Here is a 15,880-nt window from a genome sequence, read left to right as displayed (position 1 = left end):
ACACGCTCCAGTATTTTTGCCTGGAGAATTCCATGAACAGAGGAGCCTGGCACACTATGGGGCCCATAGGGTCTCAAAGAGTCATACCTGACTGAAGTGACTTAGCATGCAGGCATGTGTGCATAATACATGCCCTCTTTCAGGGATCTTACAAACCCAGGTCTCCTGCATTGCAAGTGGATTCTTTACCATCTGAGCCACCAGAGAAGCCCCTTACATGTCTCTGCAACTCCTATTATGCCATCAACCTCCTTAGAAATGTTCATGGCTTCCTGTTGTGTACAAAAGAAAACCTGGACTCTGTAGTCCAGTATTCAAGGACTTTCCAGATCTGATCTGAAGTTGTTTAAAAAAAAAAAAATATATATATATATATATAGTCACCCTTTGAAACTGTACATAAATTACACCTGTTTAAATGTGTACATTTCAGTGGAGTTTAGAATATTCACTATATCGTGCAGCCTTCACCAGTATATCATTTCAGAACATTTTTGTTAGTCCAAAAGGAAGCTCTGTATATCCATTAGCATCACTCCTCAATCCTTTTTCCCCCAGCCCTTGGTAGCCACTAATCTACTTTCTGTTTCAATGAATTTGCCAGTTCTGGGCATTTCATATATTTATACATAAAATCATATGCTAGCTGGTCTTTGGTGTTGGACTGCTTTCACTTAGTATAGTATTTTCAAGGTTCTCCCGTGATGCAGCATGTATCAGTATTCTCTTCCTTTTTCAGGGCTTAATTCTATTTCATTCTGTAGGTTTACCACATTTTGTTGATCCATTCATCAGTTGATGGACATTTGAGTCATTTCCACTTTTTGACTGTTGCAAATAATGCTGCTATGAAGATCATTGTACAAAGTTTCGTATGAACATGTTTTCAGTTCTCTTGAGTGTGGAATTGCCCATTGTGTGGTCATCCTGTTGCACTTTTTGAGGGATTACCAGGCTGTTTCCCACAGCAGCTGCAGCATTTTACATTCCCACCAGCAATGAATAAGGGTTTCAAATTCTCCACATCCTTGCTACCACTTCTTGGTTTTCTGTGGGTTTTTCTCTTTCAACAACAACAAAATTTTTTATTATAGCCATCCAAGTAGGTGTCAAATATCTCATTGTGGTTTTGATTTGTTACTCATGCCCCAATTTTATCAACCTCACCCACACCCCATGAAAGGGAATAGTAGAGTATAGCACGTGGCTAAGTGTCCAAGCTTTCTTGTCAGGGCAATCTGGATCAAATCTAGGTTTTGCTATCTTGATGGTCATGAAAATTTGGGCAAGTTTCTTGGGGAAACTTGTTTCTTGACAGAGTCAGTCGTGTCTGACTCTTTGCAACCCCATGGACTATAGCCCAAAAGGCTCTTTTGTCCATGGGATTTCTCAGGCAAGAATACTGGACTGGGTTGCCATTTCCTCCTCCAAGGGATATTCCTGACCCATGGATCAAACCTACGTCTCCTGTGTCTCCTGCGTTGGCAGGTAGATTCTTTGCCACTGTGCCACCTGGGAAGCCCCCACACTACACTTAACCTTAGCCAAAAGGCTGAGAACCTCCCTAAATCTCAGCTTTTCCAACCATACCTTACAGATACAGGAATCTTGTACCCATCTTCATTTAGAGAGGATTAAATGAAACAGTGAATATGCAGTGCTTAGTTCAATGCCTGGCACATAGTTCTCAAGAAAGGAGTAATTGTGATTATAAGACTTATTGTTACAAAAATTTCCCTCCCTAGCCTCCCATAGCAATGATCAGTAAAGCAACCAGGGCAAGTGGCAAGAGAGAAGAAGAAAAATGCCTGGGCTATCTATGAATTTATTCCTGGATTCTGAGCATCATCCGAGAGCCATTCTCCCTGTGATAACTGTGGGAACTCCTCCACCAACTTCAGCAGAGTTGGCCAAATGTAGGAGCATCACAATGTAGAAGTTTCACTGCTGATAATTTCCTAACACTTTCAACGTCACAGCCTAACCTCATTTATATGTGGGGTTCTGGGTTTAACACGACAGTCTGACATTTAACTGGACTATATTTTTATTTAACTCAATTCTACTTGCTAATTTACATTTTGGATATTCTGTGGGCAGAGGTATTACCTCCCCTGAAAGTGATTATGTGTTGTTTCCTAGCACAGGAATTAGCTCACTTTTTGAATCTTGGCCAATGACATAAGAGTTTTTACTGAGCTCAAAAGATTCTCAAGATTAGTTTTACCAGCCTACAGTTAAACAAAATCAACCTCTTCAGAATTAGCCTACCGAAGACTGTGTACAGACGGCTTCATTTGGGTGTGTCAAGAGGTTGATAATGTTCACATTACTGCATTCTTGTTTGATAAAATCATGATAGGAGGCTAAAGCAATTCTGTTGCTAGCTAGATGCTCATAATGTTTAAGCTAGCGAAAGATGTAATACTCTTTTAGTACAATTTTCATTTGCCTTAAAATACATATCACATTGCTTTATTTATTTTAGCCTTCTAAACTGTTCAAGGCAATAACAAAAGAATCATCTCTTCCAAAAAGCCTTCCCAAACTAAATCAGAGATAACCCCAACAAAGTATCAACACTAACAACATCAGCAATAATATTTGTTTCATCATATTCTAAACATCTCATTCTAAGCCAGGGCAGAGATTTTGTTTTAATTTGATTGGTTGCAGATCTAAGATTGAATATCTCAAGTGAGTATAGTTTGAGGCTAAACAGCATGAAGGTTCAACTACTCTAAATAAGATAAAAGACAATACTTAGAGAAAAAGAAATAGACCCTCAAAACAAACTTCCTATAAAATATGGTCCTGTCCTGCCAGTACACATATTAGAAGTAATCTCAACCATAGATTATTCACTGTCTGCACTTGTTATTTCCCCAAAGTGAAAGTGAAAGTCGCTCAGTCATGTCCAACCCTTTTCGACCCCATGGACTATACAGTCCATGGAATTCTCCAGTCCAGAATACTGGAGTGGGAGGCCGTTCCCTCCTCCAGGGGATCTTCCCAGCCCAGGGGTCTCCTAAATCGCAGTCAGATTCTTTACCAGCTGAGCTACCAGAGAAGCCCCTATTTCCCCAAAGGTGGATTTTTTTCAAGGTTCAGTGTCCCCACCCCTCCCCCAAGCATCTATCCATCCAGCTCAGGGAACAGTCTCTGTTAGGGATAGTCGAGGCTCATGATGCCAATATGAGTTCTGACACGTGGGAAGGGGTCAACTAAAAAGGAAATGGAAAAGAGAAAGTGATTGGGAAATCAAAGGAAGAAAGCAGAGTGGAGCAAAGAAGGCAGCACATTTTGTAAAGAAAAGTGGGATGTCAGCAGCCATCAAATATGCTGGCTTTTCCTGCCTCTTCACGCTTTCTCTGTATGATAGCCAGGTCTCTGTGAGTGACCCGTGGATCTGTGCCTCCAACTTGAGACCACCTCCAACGCTGTAGCACCCAGGACAAGAGGGCAAATGAAGGCCTGCATTGCATATGTCCAGATACTCAGAAGAGACACATCAAGCTAAACACACTGTTGCATAAAATCTATTCTGTCCAGGGCAGGGCCCCACAGATCCAACAGACACAATGAACACACAGTGCCTCGGTGGCTGGAGTTCTGGTGCTTCATGCTGGCGTAGGGAAAGCATAATGGTACCAATGACCCTACCGCCCTCGGAGGTAATACTGTCTGGCCCCAGGTAAACACCTCCCCACAGCTCTTCTCTCCATCCTGAAACCCAAGGTGACACAGTCTCTGTGCTGTGCTGCTCTCAAGCAGAGCAGCCCCACCTCGGGGAGTGTGAGCCACTGAGGTACAAGGACTGGGAAAGGCAAATCAATTAGTCAAATCCTCCTCAGAGACCCACGCTGCAACACATTCTTGAATAATAACAGATTATGCAAGAATACTTTGTGAAATAAAAAGCAGAGACATCACTTTGCTGACAAAGCTATCCATCTAGTCAAAGCTATCGTTTTTCCAGTAGTTATATACATATGTGAGAGTTGAACTAGAAAGAAGGCTGAGCACTAAAGAATTGATGCTTTCAAACTGTGGTGCTGGAGAAGACTTTTAAGAGTTTCTTGAACAGCAAGGAGATCAAACCAGTTGATCTGGAAGGAAATCAACCCTGAATATTCATTGGAAAGACTGATGCTGAAGCTGAAACTCCGATACGTTGTCCACCTGATGCAAAGAGCCAACTCATTGGAAAAGACCCTGATGCTGGAAAAGATTGAAGGCAGGAGAAGGGGATGAAGAGGATGAGATGGTTGGATGGCATCACCAATTCAATGGACATGAGTTTGAGCAAACTCCAGGAGATGGTGAACGATAGAGAAGTCTGGCGTGCTGCAGTCCATGGGGTCACAAAGAGTCAGACACGACTTAGAGACTGAACAACAACAACAAATAACTTCCCAGAAGTCCCAAGTATCTATGATCTTGACACGATTTATGTTCCCATTTGTGGTTCTCAAATTCCTTGTGAATTCCCATGGAATTCAAAATAATTGCACAAGGGACTTCCCTGGTGGTCCAGTGGCTAAGACTCCATGCTCCAAATGCAGGGGTTGTTGCTGTTGTTCATCATTGAGTCACTATGTCTGACTCTTTGAAACCCATGAACTGCAGCATGCCAGGCTTCCCTGTCCTTCACTATCTCCTGGAGTTTGCTCAAACTCATGTTCACTGAGTCAGTGATGCTATCTAACCATCTCATCCTCGGCCACAATGCAGGGGGCCTGGGTTCAATCCCTGGCCAGGGAACTAGATCCAGCATGCTGCAACCAAGACCTGGGCAGCCAAATTAATTAATTAATTTAAAATTTTTTAAAGAAAGAAATGTATTTTAAAAAGTAGTTGCACAAGAAATCTGAAGAAGGCTTTGCAATATCATATTACTCAAATCTCCATCTATGTAGTAAGTAGCATGAGAACTGTAATGTTGGTTCCTTACAGGAATATACTAGGACACTGAATCCCAGAATGGCAGACATTTTTACTTTTTATAAAAGTATTTAATAAAATTTAATTGAAGTTCACAAAGTAAAAAGGTTAGATATATTTAAACAATTTTAGATATTTGACTTTTAACAAGTATCCTATTTTAATAGATAATTTTGAAACTTTTAGAAAAAAAATGACTTAAAAAATTTTACTTATGTATTTACTGTTGGCTGTGCTGGGTCTTCATTCCTCTGCTTGGGCTTTATCTAACTCCTGCCAGCAGTGGCTATTCTTCATTGCAGTGTTCAGGCTTATCTTTGTGGTGGATTTTCATGTTGCAGAGCACAGGCTCAGGGTGCACAGGCTTCAGTAGTTTTGGCTTCTGGGCTCTAGAGCGAGGGTTTAGTAGCTATGGAGCACAGACATAGTTGCTCCACCACATGTGAGATCTTACTGGACCAGGGATTGAACCCAGGTCCCCTGCATTGGCAGGTAGACTCCCATCCACTGTGCCACCAGGGAAGTCCAAAAAAGAACTTTAAAACAAATGTGAAAAAAAATTTAACTTAAAAATTCTTCATACTCACATATATATTTTACATTACACACATACATTATACTTCAAGTACTATTATATTGCATTTTTTAATCCTTTAAGTCAAGGTGCTGTCATCAAAACACAAAATCTCAAATATAACAAATGAAAATGAAGGCAAGAAAAATAAATTTTATGCACCAAGTATATACTAATTTATGAATTATATGTCTTAATGGCCCATTCATACATTTCCAGGCCATCAAAGAACACTGGTATCCATGGTAATAAAACCCAGTCATCTTTGATATTTTCCCCACTTTTGTCACATAAAAGCAATACCTTTTTTATTTTGTTAAGTCTTAAGATTTCTCTGTTGAAGTAGGAAAACAGAACACATTTAACACTGGCTGGATCTGCCACCTTTAAATGATGTAGGGTGTGTGAGCTCTATTTCTACACTTGCTTAAGGCCCCAAATAATAGTGAAAGTGTTGAGATGCATGTAGTAGGCAGTTAAGAAACCTTTATTGAATGAGTGAGTGAGTGAATGAATGATGGAATGAGGGAATGAATGAATTACTCCAGTCTCAGAGCCTGCCTACTTCTTCATGACCTAAAATTTTACTTCTCTCTTTCTTCCTCGGGAAATTGTGCTCATCTATAAACCCCAACTGAAGCTGTACAGTTTTCCTTTCCCACAATTGCTTTTCTGCAAATGGCTCACATTTCCTGAGGGTTTACTACCTGCAAGGCAGTTTTATATTTACATAGTTCCTTCAGTTATACTTCACAATAGCCTTCATCCTAAGGGCACCAAGAAAGCTAGGTAGACCGCCCAATGTCCCCTCGCTGGAAAGGAGCTGAAAAAGGGGTCAAACTCAGCTGTCTGACTCCAGAGCCCATGCTCTTACCAAAGACTTAACCGTTCATCTTATAGCCCCAGTGCTTGCAGGACTCCACAGAATAATGCTCTTGAGTTTGTAAATATAATACAAAGGATTTCAAAGGAGACCAATCATATCAAAATATACTTACCAAATATTTAGAACCGATTTGTGATATAATACATGGGCTTCTTCATGATCACATTACTGTCATAATTTCAGATTCACCATGAGCATAAGTGGTATTTGGGGATATCAGCAAGAACCTTAATGTCATTTCTTTCAGTGAAATACCACAGGACTGTTTCTTTGGCTATGCTTTGTGAAATTTTAAATTCAAAATTGAAGGCTAAGTTTCCATTAGAGACTAGTGAAAATGAAAGATGTGATTTTCCTCATCCAAATCCACAGACCCCTGAACTTTATCTGTGCCCCTTGGGCAACTGAGGACCCACAACCAAGCATCACAACTCCTGTACCAAATCTCTTTGCTACCTTTCATGCATGCTAAGATAAATGTCTTGTTTTGAGGCAGGTACTCAAAGCTCAAATAGGTTTCAGTTCAGTCGCTCAGTCATGTCCGATTCTTTGCGACCCCATGAACTGCAGCAAGCCAGGCCTCCCTGTCCATCACCAACTCCCGGAGTTCACCCAAACCCATGTCCATTGAGTCAGTGATGCCATCCAATCATCTCATCCTCTGTCATCCCCTTCTCCTCCTGCCCTCAATCTTTAGCTCTAGGAATTTGCTTGTTCTCCAAGAAGAGCTATCTTCACTTTATTTTTTTCAAATTCTTACATGATATCCTATCACTGTATCTTAAGGCAAAAACTCTACCCATACATTCTATCCCTCACCTTCACTAAGATGGTACATCTTCATGGCATATCATTTTCTCTGTTCCTCTCTTGTGGGCCTATCAGCATTGAATTTAAACAGATTTCAACTATTGATAAATAAATGTTTTGTAATTCCCAAGTGTGCAGTGGTGAAGAATTCACCTGCCAATGCAGGAGACAGGAGACCTGGGTTCAATCTCTGGGTTGGGATGATCCCTTGGAGAAGGAAATGGCAACCCACTCCAGTATTCTTGCCTGGAAAATTTCACGGACAGAGGAGCCTGGTGGGCTGTAGTCCTTGGGGTGGCAAATAGTTGGACATGACTGAGCACACATGCACAGTCTTAATAATGGCAAATACAGGTTTCTTCCTGCATTGCAGATGGGTTGTGTTTCAGCACATTAAATACTTTATGTAGCCTCTTACCAATCGTAGGAGGTAAGAATTATTGTTACTGTCCTAATGGGAAAGGAACAGAAGCTGAGAGAAGTTCAGGTAACAGCCAGGTGTTAATGGCAGTATTACTCTAGGCCAATGGTCTAGCTTTTTCTCTATTTACTCCTTTAATCCTCACAAGAACCTTTGAAGTTATCCCTGTTTTGCAAATGAGGACCCCAAAGCATGAAGGATAAGTAATTGGTTCAGGATCACTTAGCTAGCAGGGGGCAGAACTGAGCTGGAACCCAGACAGGTCACATGCAGAGCCAATATTTTTCCACCACACACACACATTGCCACATTTAAGGAACAGAGAAGTCAGGGTTAGAACACAGTCTCATTCCAACGCTACCTTAACCTTTGACTACCTGTTGTGCCTAACTCAGAGCTACATCAGAGCTACATGTAATGGAGCTGCTCATTTCTGTGAATGAACAAAAAGATGTGTTGACTCAGCAACCAAGACTGAGACTGTCAACTCAGTGGTTTGCAAGCTGAGTTGAAAACCACACTTGATCTCATCTACGTGAATGATCGCCAAGAAACTGACTTTGAGAAAAAGAGCCGCATCAATAGCCCATAGTAGCCACTTTTTGTAGGGAGCCAAACTAACCAAAATAATACTAAAATTAAAAAAAAAATTTAAGTTAAGAGCTTGTTACCAAAAACTATTAAGTAAGCAACGGTTCTGTATCTTTTAATTCTGCTGGAGAGAGAGAGTTGCTATGAACCACGAAGGCTTGGGCTGCAAATAAAGACTGTTGCCACAGCAATATCACTCCAACAAGCAACACATCCTTGAAGTTTATGACTTCAAAGCCAAAGGCCAAGTTCTGCTTACAGGGTATTGGCTCCCTGCCCCTAGCATTCACTTTAGCCCTTGGGAAGGTAGAGGTTTTTTTTTTTTTTTTTTTTTTTAAACTTTACATAATTGTATTAGTTTTGCCAAATATCAAAACGAATCCACCACAGTATACATGTGTTCCCCATCCTGAACCCTCCTCCCTCCTCCCTCCCCATACCATCCCTCTGGGTCGTCCCAGTGCACCAGCCCCAAGCATCCAGTATCGTGCATCGAACCTGGACTGGCAACTCGTTTCATACATGATATTTTACATGTTTCAATGCCATTCTCCCAAATCTTCCCACCCTCTCCCTCTCCCACAGAGTTTTTTTAAATGTATCTGATTATTTCATAAACTCAACTTTTTTCGACAAATATTCAAGTATTTTTCCTGCAAATGAAAAGCAGGACAACATTAGGAGATAGTTTGTTTCCTTCCAAACTTTTTTTAAAAATAATTTTTATTGGACTATAGTTGATGTAAAATGTTGCGTTAGTTTTTGCTGTACAGCAAGGTGAATCAGTTATACATACACATACTCACTCTTTTTTATCTTTTACTTATTTTTGGCTGGGCCACATACCATGTGGGATCATAGTCCCCAGACCAGAGATCGAAATGCTTAGTTCCCAGACCAGGGATCCAATGCCTAGAATTGGAAGCATGGAGTTTTAACCACTGGACCACCAGGGAAGTCCCCTATCCATTTTTTAAGAATTTCTTTCATATATAAGTCATTACAGAATAATGAGAAGAATTCCCTGTGCTATACGGTAGGCCATTGTTTATCTATTTTACATACAGTAGTGTGTGTATGCCAATCCCAGTCTCCCAATGTATCCCTCCCCTCTTTTCCCCTCAGTAATCATAAATTTGTTTTCTACATCTGTGACTCTAGTTCTCTTTTGTAAATATGTTCATTTCTACCCTTTCTTTTAGAGTCCACATATAAGCAGTATCATTCGATATTTATCTTTTTCTGACTTACTTCATGCATTATGACAATCTCTAGTTCCATCCATGTTGCTGCAGATGACATTATTTCATTCTTTTTTATGACTAACATTTCCTGGTGGTCCAGTGGTTAGGACTCTATGCTTTCACTGCCAAGGGCAAGGCAATCCCTGGTCAGGGAACTAATATCCTACATGCCTTGCAGCACAGCCAATAAAATAAATCAATAAAAGCAAAAGTGCATTCCCTCTGAACTTTCAAAAAATGATCAGTATTATCTATCAAATAATTCCATGCAATGGAGTGGTATCAATCCATTTCTTCCTACAGGAAATCTGCCTCCTCATCTTCTGGATTTCCATTCTAATGAAAAATCACTGCAAAAAACACTGGTTTTCATTAAGATTTTTTTTTCAGTGAAATGTCACCACATTGAATAAGAGTTCCAACGTATTTGTGTGCAGGTTGTGAATAATCTATACATACGTATTGGGTCTATCCCACCCAAGCAATCTCCATGTTTCCTTGGAGTAATGACAGTAACAACTGTCATTATTCTCCATCCCTTATTGATTCAATAAATTCAATCCAACAAGCATTTCTTGAATGCCTAATGCAAGTGTGTCATGATCTGACCCCCAATCTTCTCCTGCTTTGCGTCCCACCATTCCCCTTTGGCCTGACTCCTTTGCTGTTCTTTAACATACTAAACACATCTCTGCCTCAGGGCCTTGACTTTGCTGCTCTCTCATCTAAAATCTCTTCCTCCCTCTTTTGTAGGTTTCCCCAGGTTTCCTCCTCAAAAATAAAAAGCCTTCCTCTGACCACTCTCTCTCCATCTCCTTTGCACCTAGAGTACAGGTGGGCACATGACAGGCCCTCAGTAAGTGTTTCTTGAATGGGTTCTGCTGTTCTGTGTTCAGTTCAGTTCAATTGCTCAGTCATGTCCAACTCTTTGTGACCCCATGGACTGCAGCACACCAGGCTGCCCTCTCCATCACCATCTCCTGGAACTTGCTCAAACTCATGTCCATCAAGTCGGTGATGACATCCAACTGTCTCATCCTCTGTCGTCCCATTCTGCTCCTGCCTTCAATCTTTCCCAGCATCAGGGTCTTTTCTAATGGGTCAGTTCTTCTCATCAGGTGGCTGAAGTATTGGAGCTTTAGTTTCAGCATCAGTCCTTCGAATGAATATTCAGGGATTGAGTATTTAGGATTGACTGGTTTGATCTCCTTGCAGTCCAAGAGAATCTCCAACACCACAGTTGAAAAGCATTAATTCTTTGACGCTCAGCTTTCTTTATGGTCCAACTCTCACATCCATACATTACTACTGGAAAAACCATGACTTTGACTAGATGGACCTTTGTTAGCAAAGTAATGTCTCTGCTTCTTAATATGCTGTCTAGGTTAGTCATAGCTTTTCTCCCAAGGAGCAAGTATTTTTTAATTTTATGGCTGCAGTCACCATATGCAGTGATTTATAAAGTCTGTCACTCTTTCCATTGTTTCCCCATTTATTTTCTATGAAGTGATGGGGCTGAATGCCATGATCTTAATTTTCTGAATGTTGAGTTTTAAGACAGCTTTTTCACTCTCTTTCACTTTCATCAAGAGGCTCTTCAGTTCCTGTTTGCTTTCTGCCATAGGGTGGTGTCATCTGTGTTGAGGTGATTGATATTTCTCCCAGCAATCTTGATTCCAGCTTGTGCTTCATCTAGCCTGGCATTTCACATGATGTACTCTGCATTTAAGTTCAATAAGCAGGGTGACAATATACAGCCTTGATGTATTCCTTTCCCAATTTGGAACCAGACCATTGTTCCATGTCCAGTTCTAACTGTTGCTTCTTGACCTGCATATAGATTTCTCAGGAGGCAAGTAAGGTGGTCTGGTATTCCCATCTCTTGAAGAGTTTTCCACAATTCGTTGTGATCGCACAGTCAAAGGCTTTGGCATAGTCAAGAAAGCAGAAATAGATGTTTCTCTGGAATTCTCTTGCTTTTTCTATGATCCAGTGGATTTTGGCAATTTGATCTCTGGTTCCTCTGCCTTTTCTAAATCCAAACTGAACATCTGGAGGTTCTCAGTTCATGTACTATTGAAGCCTGACTTGAAGAATTTTGAACATTACTTTGCTAGCGTATGAGATGACTGCAATTGTGTGGTAGTTTGAACATTCTTTGGCATTTCCTTTATTTGGGATTGGAATGAAAACTGACCTTTTCCAGTCCTGTGGCCACTGCTGAGTTTTCCAAATTTGCTGGCATATAGAGTGCAGCACTTTAACAGCATCATCTTTTAGGACTTGAAATAGCTCAACTGGAATTCCATCACCGCCACTAGCTTTGTTCGTAGTGATGCTTCCTAAGGCCCACTTGACTTCAGATTCAAGGATGTCTGGCTCTATTAATGATCACACCATTGTGGTTATCTGAGTCATTAAGGTCTTTTTTGTATAGTTCTTATGTGTATTCTTGCCACCTCTTCTTAATATCTTCTGCTTCTGTTAGGTTCATACTGTTCTGTCCTTTATTGTGCCCATCTTTGCATGAAATGTTCCCTTGATAGCTTTAATTTTCTTGAAGAGATCTGTAGTCTTTCCCATTCTATTGTTTTCCTCTATTTTTGTGCATTGATCACTGAGGAAGGCTTTCTTATCTCTCCTTGCTATTATTTGGAACTCTGCATTCAGATGCGTGTATCTTTCCTTTTCTCCTTTGCCTTTAACTTCTCTTCTTTTCTCAGCTATTTGTAGGGCCTCCTCAGACAACTATTTTGCTTTTTTGCATTTTTTTTTCCCTTTGGGAATGGTCTTGATCACTGCCTCCTGTACAATGTCCATATGAACCTCCATCCATAGTTCTTCAGGCACTCTATCAGATCTAATCCCTTGAATCTATTTGTCACTTCCACCTTATAATTGTAAGGGATTTGATTTAGGTCTGTTCTGTGAGGCATAGATAGAAAAGGCACCATCCCAAAGTGGTCACAATGTAGAGAGGAAGGAAGAAGCTTATACATGTAATTTTTTTAAGGCTGCACAGCCTTATAAATTCTATATTAGGAGGACAAAATAATATGCAAATATAGTTTCCTGGAGGGATTGGCAATGCAATTGGGTTTTGCATTGAAATTACAGTACATACTTTCAGAAGGTCGTTCCAGTTACAGGTAACTGCTATGTGGAAGTGTGAAGAAGCCAAGTACAGAATGTATTCAAGGAACAGAAAAGATAAGTGAGGGAGAGTAAGAGGTCAGAATATGGAAGATCAGGCAGAAACAAGTTTTGAAGCACAGTGTGGAGGGATCCCACTGTCCTCCACAACTCTTCTATGGATTTTAATCCCCTATATAGCTGTACACTGCCAAAGTCAGCACATCCACAGACCCATGCAGACATGCAAAAGTCTCCAAAATATTTTGTTCTCACCCAGGTACAGTCATAGTTTAATAATATTCAGAGTAAATGGGCCTCAAGAAAAGAAGGGGATACAAGATGCAGTCAACCCGTAGGAAGTCAGGAAGGTTCTGCTAGTTTCAAATGTGTTGCTGGGTGAAAGCTGATTGCCTTGCCTATTGAGAGAAACACTGGCATGGCTCCCGGATTATCTGAAGACATTACTGAAGCAGAATTAAAGGACTACCATAGGGAATAACAAGAAGGGATTCAACATTTCAATTCCTTTGAGCTTATAGAGACCTAGGGCATCGTCAAGCTATGGACAGGTGCCGTGCAGTGCTAAGTTGCTTCAGTCGGATCTCGGCATGATTACTGGAATGGATTGCCATGCCCTCCTCCAGGGGATCTTCCAGACCCGAGGGTGGAAGCCCAGTCTTTTACATCTCCTGCATTGACAGGCATGTTCTTTACCACTAGTGCCAACTGAGAAGCCCCATGGACAAACGTTACTCTTCACATTTTACAAATGAAAAAGGGTTTTTTAAACTTAAGATAACCCATGTTGAAACCATTATCAGATCTTACTCTACTTCCAGAAATAAGATGCCAATTGAGGAAAGCATGGTAGCAACTGTTTTGCCAGGAAAAATGAGAAAAAAAAGTAGTCTTGCTTTTCACAAGGCTCTGCAGGTTTTCCAATAAGCTATCAATGAGGTGAATTCACTGGATACTGCAGAGCCTGGGTTTTGATTCCTCAACACAACACGACTCAGAGACCGGGGACAGGGTCAGTGTCGTCGTTCCCTCGCGCACCCACTGGCCTCGGCCACCAAAGCCCATCTGAGACCATGAGTTGGGGAGCGTCGATTTCCTGCCTCCCCCTCGCAGGCCGCAACTTTCCCCGGAAGTCCGCAGAGTCGCTAAGGGGCAGCGATCCCACGGGTGCGGTGACCCCGATGTGACCGGTCGTGTCCTTCAGACACTTCTCGCCGCCCACAAGGAAGTGGCCCTGAGGGCGCAGCTAGTACAGCCGCTCCACGCTGCGGGAAACAGGGCCAGAGACCCCAGCCCGAGCTGAGAACGCACGCCGCCCCGCCCCCTCACGCCCCACCCACGGCGGCGCTGCTCGACCAATCCAAGCGCCGCACGTCCAGGTCGACGGACGTGGGTCTGACGTCACTGTGGGTCGGCCGGCCGGTTTCCGGCGCCCGGCGGGCCGTGGGAGTTGTGCTAAGTGGCCCACGCTTGGGGGGGCTTTTCACACGGGGTGGGAGTAGAAGCGAAGCCATCCTCGGGCCCCTCGCAGACCTCGGTGTCAGAATTTCCCCCTTGCGCCAGCGCTGCCTCAAATGTCAGGGCTCGCCCACTCTTCTCCGGTCTCGCCAGCCTAACCTTTTGGGGGCTCTCAGGGGAATTCGCCATTTCGCTGGACCTGTCTGGGGAGTGCCCTGAACCCAGCCTTTACTGGATGTTGAAAAATACATTTATTTAATGCCACAAATGGCTTTATGTCCAGTAACTGCAGTTAGCACCCCCATCCCTGTCCCTAACGCTCCACCACCTTTCGGTGAATAGAAAACAGGTTAGGTTAGTATAGGGTAGTATTACCCATTCACCCTCTGGTGAAATGAATTTGACATAGGAAATGAGGTTGGAATAGGAATAAGAAATTGGTTGAAATCACATCGTAAACTGCAGTATTGTACACATGTATCAGTCCTGAATATTCGTTGCAAGGACTGATGCTGAAGCTGAAGCTTCAATACTTTGGCCACCTGGTGCGTAGAAATGACTCACTGGGAAAGACCCTGATGCTGGGAAAGATTGAAGGCAGGAGAAGGGGACAACAGAGGATGAGTTGGTTGGATGGCATCACAGTTTGAGCAAGTCCAGGAGTTTGGCTCAGGGCAGCCTGGTGTGCTGCAGTCCATAGGGTCGCAAAGACTCCGACACGACTGAGCGATTGAACTGAACTTAAATTATTTAGATCTGTAGCCGTTGTCAAAGAAAGGAAAGAACGTCCTATAGGGTGAAATTAAGATGATATTTGCAGGTGTTTATTGAACACCTGCTATGTGCCAGGGGCTGCAAGAGATGCTAGGGATTCAGCGATGACCAAGACAGGAAGGTCCTATCATGGAATTCACAGGGTTAAGGGGAGACAGATAATAAGTAAACAAAAGACAGAAAGTGCTGGAATAAGTGCTATCAATAAAATAGAAGGATATATTCATAGAAAATTAGTTTTATTAAGATGAGATGCAACATATAAGTGGCCCATGAGAAAAAAAAAAAAAAAAAAGAATAAACCTGGCAGCAGTTTCTTTTCTATTTATTGTGATGAGGCTAATTCTAAGAAGTTGCTTTTTAGAATCAGGATCAGAAGGACCATGGCTGGCTGCTGAGAATGTAAGGGAGGCAAAACCTTTACCTTCTTAACGTCTCTGGCTGGACCTGGGAATTGGCATAAGACTTAGGAGAAAAAGCATACAAATTAGTATAAGCTTTACCATGACCTGGGAGACTTCCTAAGGAATTGAGGACTCAAAGAAGAGGCAAAAAACCTAAGTGCGTATACACTGGATTGAGCTGAAAGTGGGAATTGTGGGAAGTCAATCAGAGGAAGAAAGGAAAATCAGAGGAAGATGGCAATTGTTTCAAGAGTCTTTCTGTGCAAATTGGTAGACTCAACTCCCTCTCTAGTATTATGCATGTTTCTTTCTTTTTGGTGTAGGGAGGGCACTTACTACAGAAGAGTAGCATCTGCCTTGGGAAAAAAGATAAACAGGAGTGTGCCTTTCTTGCACCTATTGTTTTTCATGTCCCTTTAACTCAAAATAATTGATATCTTGAAATGGCATATTTGAAAGTGGCGCATCCTACTCTCCTTCACTCACATTATCAACACCATTTCTCTATTGTTGGGTTGTGAGCTCCACAAAGCAGATCAGTTCATTTCAGTTCAGTCGCTCAGTCATGTCTGACTCTTTGCGACCCCATGAATCACAGCACGCCAGGCCTCCCTGTCCATC

The sequence above is a fragment of the Bubalus kerabau genome, chromosome 5, assembly GCF_029407905.1.
Source record: "Bubalus kerabau isolate K-KA32 ecotype Philippines breed swamp buffalo chromosome 5, PCC_UOA_SB_1v2, whole genome shotgun sequence".
In the NCBI taxonomy this organism is placed as follows: Eukaryota; Metazoa; Chordata; class Mammalia; order Artiodactyla; family Bovidae; genus Bubalus; species Bubalus kerabau.
This window is presented reverse-complemented; position numbering follows the sequence as displayed.